Here is a 4138-nt window from a genome sequence, read left to right as displayed (position 1 = left end):
TTTTTTTTTTTTTTTTTTTCCCATCCCAGTCTAATGGCAGCACAAATTGCAGTAAATGTAAATGAACTCTGGTATTTTGTTGCATGTATGTGGTTGTTTTCCAGGCCATGCTTTCCTTCTGGCCTGTTTGTTGTTGTGAGGAAGAACAGTTTTGTTATCCTGCTGAGAAGGCAGCTCAGCATTAATAGATTCTCAGTTATCCTAATAAGTAATAACTAGGATTAAAAAAAAAAAACACAACAGTATCTGTTTAAAAATGCTTTTTTTTGTCTTTTAGTAGTCTTAATACAAAGCTCAAGAGTTGGCCTATAATGGTCATTATTATTATATGACTAGGATTGTAACATTGAGAACTTCCCAGAGTTTCTTTACCTACATGAATCCTTGAAAATGGTACTTTTTCCTAAGACTGTCTTCTCCAAGAGCTAATTGCAAAGGAGTTTCTGTAATAGGAATAGGATAATGCTCCATAAATAAACTATGCATAAATATGTATAGTTGTTACAGTGTTTATGAAATGCCCTGAGTTAGTAACAGGATATCAGTCGAGGTGTTATACTTGGATATCTTCTAGCTCATAGGAAAGAGTCACAGAGGATTGGTGCTGATGTTATTCTGAATTTGTCGTGCTCTCTTTCAGGCCGAGATAGCCCAGCTTCAAGAGCAATTGGCTCTCAAAGATGCAGAGATAGAACGCCTGCAAAGTCAGCTCTCTAGGACCTCATCATACAGTGAAGTGGCAGAAAGAGGTAAGAGGAGAGGAAACAATGTTAAAAATCCAAAACTGTACTTTAGCTTTGCTTTGGTAGCAGCTTGGCTGAGGATTTATTCCAAGGAATACAAGGAGAGACAAGAATGGACTTAGAGAATTTATTTTGGGAGGGAAAATGGTGTAAATTCATTGTGTGTTCTGGTACAGTTGAGGCCTTTAATGTGTGAAATTCTATCCAATCTAGAAGCAGCACAAATTGAAATAAGTATCCTCAAGGCACTGAAACTTTTTCTGTTGGTATTTTATTTGTAATTGTAAAGCGTCACTGCAGTTCAGTAGGAATTTACTTCTTGTGTATGCCTGGAAAATTTCTTTGAGAAATCTTACAGTTTCTATTTTTTTAAGGAAAAAAAAAGTCACAGTAGTAGCTAAGCATAATGTTTAAATGCCCAATGATCCCAAAACAGAGTCATTGATTCCTTTCTTCAGAAGTATGTCACTTTTAGGGTCCCTGTCCCATGAAAGGTTGGAGCAGATGGACTTTAAGTGTCCCTTCCAGCTGTTCTAGGATTCTATGATATTGCAGGTTTCTGTTTTAAGACTGCACTGTTCATACAGGACAATGGCAAATAAACCAGTTTGTTTAGCCTTTGGTCTCAACCAGTCATGTCGTAGTTCTCCAAAATATTGACTCCCTGGGGCCTCTGTCCCTTGCTGGGCCATGAGAATGTGGTTTTAGTGACCTTGTTCTTCTGCAGCACTGACACTTTTCCAGGCAGGAATGTTTGTGTGTAGTTTACCACAGTGCATCAGCTGAGCTGCACTAACTTCTTCTGTGGGTGTTAACTAATGCTTCTGAAGGCTGCCCTGGTCGAGATGTGAATTTTCAGGTGCTGTGCTACATCTTTCTCAGGGCTTACCCAGAGTCTCCTGTGGTTTATTCCAAGGAGGGGACTTAACATATACTTGTGCTGATTTCACTCAACTGCAGAGCTTGTGCATGTAGAGAACTGCATGTCTGACTAGAAAGTTCATTTGTCTAACAGCAGTGGTTTGTAGAGGAACTCTTCTACTAATAGAATGTTGTTCCCCATGAGGCTCCCAAATAATTTATGGTATTTCAAAGGAAAGGTAGTGGTCTGACAATAAATCAAGAGCTCAGCACTGTTCAACTTCTAGTAGTGTGTCTGTTCTGTTCATGCTGAAGGTGGGTGAAACTGTCCTTGATTTCAGTGACAGAAGAACCAAACCCTGTGGATTCTTTGGACTATGTTCAAGGAAAGCACTTAGATTGTATTTGAATGGTAACAGTAATAATTCTTCTGCAAAAAAAAAATTACTGATTTGTGAGATTTTTAGGTGGTCTTCTCAAAGTTGTAAAATAATGTCAATGTACTTGTAGTATGCTAGAATGCATATTCGAAGTAAATTGCAAAATTTATCTAATATGTGCTTTTTCTACATACTTTATTTGACTCTCACCATTTCCCATCGTAGAGGAAGTTTATAGGAGAAGGCTAAAAGAAAAACGTAAGCCTTGCAATTCCCTTCTGGCTTTACCTCACTGTTCTTTTCACACCAATTATAACTCAGATGCATTCTGCAGCAGTAATTCAATGTCTGTTTAGATTTGGCTGTCTAATTGTAATATACATGAGACACTGCTTCCATTGCTTGCAGCAAGCAGACAGCTACTTGCCCTGTTCAGTAAGATTTCACTTCAGAAGTGAAAGTCGTTCACGAATCAGATCGTTGGACTTCAAAGGGAAGATGTCAAGGTTAACAGAGCCAAAGCTTAACCTTTACCTCTTTCTGTTTGCACATGTGTAAACCCCACATAATATCTGGGAAGATGACTCTAACTGAAGGTCTTCTTCCTTGGAGGAGAAGAATTTTGGTGGGTTTTTGTCTTAAATCAGCACAGTAAATTTAAAAAAAAAAAGTCTGAATAAATGTTTCCATACTTGATGTTGTTAAAAAAATATTGTAAGTAAAGTTTGCTTTAGTGTGCCTAAAACTGCCTTGACACCAGTCCTCTTTGAAGTCTAATATTTATAATGAGAAATTAGCAGGACCATGATTTTTTAAAAGTCTTTCAATTGCTTGCCCACTGCCTGCTGACTTCAGTTTTTGATTTGGCTGTGCCTGTGCATGCCCTGTGTAATTAAGTCTGCAAGGTTCATTTACATGTCCTAAAACTTAATCATTGAGAGGTGTGCATTTTGCAGAATCACTGCAATAAAAACTAATTACAGCTTTTGCAAGTAGTTTAGCCATGGCATTGTATGTTCAATATTTACTTGTAAATTTTTTTTTTACAGATACTCTTTAGCAATATTGATTTTCTTTCCCCCCTCTTACGTCTGACACATCTGTTTTCATAGTCTTTTGTGAACGAGTGGGTCTGGTTTAATGTCAAAGCACGAATCCCTGGAGTGGTAGTTACAACAGATACACTATTTCAGGTTCTGTCTCCATCACTTACACTTGATTCTGTATAGGTTGGTACTGGAGGACTTGCTAGGAATAGTGTCTAGAAAAGAAATGAAAGATTTGGTTCAGCAAAGTTAGGATTTGGTTCAGCTTTTACAACCTCATACATTTTCAGAGGGTGTGTTTTGACTGATTTGACTATAGCGTTCCTGAATGGCCTTTATCATGTAACACTAAATTGTGTGTGAGGCAACTCTGTTTTAGTTCATGATGTAGATTTTAACCTAGTTATTCATACTGAAATGTTTAAGAAAAATATTCTACAGATTTTCTTTGTATCAAACCAATTTTTTGTTACTTTTCACTTCCAAGTTCCATGAATGTCCTTGAACTACTTCTCATAAGCTGCCAAATATTTTTCTCAGATGCAACATAACTCATTTTCAATCCCACTTAAAACTATTTCCTTAAGGATATAACAGCAAACACGCTCTAATCTTTTGCAAAATGAGCTTCAGTGTTTCCTTTTTTTCCCAGTGCTTTACTTTCATAGTTTAAAATAGTATTATGTAGCCTTTTATAAGCAAAACCAGGATGTTTGTGTTGTGCAATGCTTTAAATAGTTCAGCTTTTGAGAAATTCTAAGTTAAATGTAGTTTAATAGTGCATTGGCCCTGCCACTGATATGGTTTTGGTTAGTTATAAGAACATAGGGAGAGTATCACAAAATATATATTTACACTAAATATAGCAAGTGGGTTTTTTCTTATAACATTTTAAAAACATTTTTAGATCAAGAAGTTCAGCGACTGAAGATAGGAATGGAATCGTTATTGGCTGCAAATGAAGAAAAGGTGAGAAAAAAAATCCTCATTCTACACAGTAAGAATGAAATTGTGGGTTTGAACCTCTGAAATGTTCTGAAAACACACTTTCTGTAAGAGTGGTGCTGTCAGGATGTTTGTATTATCCTGTGAGGTTGTGACAGAAGAC

At 36.7% G+C, this 4138-nt stretch overlaps 1 long non-coding RNA gene across 1 annotated transcript; it reads left to right on the top strand.

The window, feature by feature from the left end:
• Positions 1–640: 640 nt before the first annotated feature.
• Positions 641–4000, top strand: LOC108510602. Its single transcript, XR_001878848.1, has 3 exons — positions 641–749; positions 2210–2242; positions 3938–4000. It is a non-coding gene; the product is annotated as an uncharacterized LOC108510602 (long non-coding RNA).
• The last annotated feature ends 138 nt before the right edge of the window (positions 4001–4138 follow it).

The sequence above is a fragment of the Lepidothrix coronata genome, unplaced genomic scaffold (assembly GCF_001604755.1).
Source record: "Lepidothrix coronata isolate B3197 unplaced genomic scaffold, Lepidothrix_coronata-1.0 Scaffold1522, whole genome shotgun sequence".
Taxonomy (NCBI): domain Eukaryota; kingdom Metazoa; phylum Chordata; class Aves; order Passeriformes; family Pipridae; genus Lepidothrix; species Lepidothrix coronata.
This window is presented reverse-complemented; position numbering and strand designations above follow the sequence as displayed.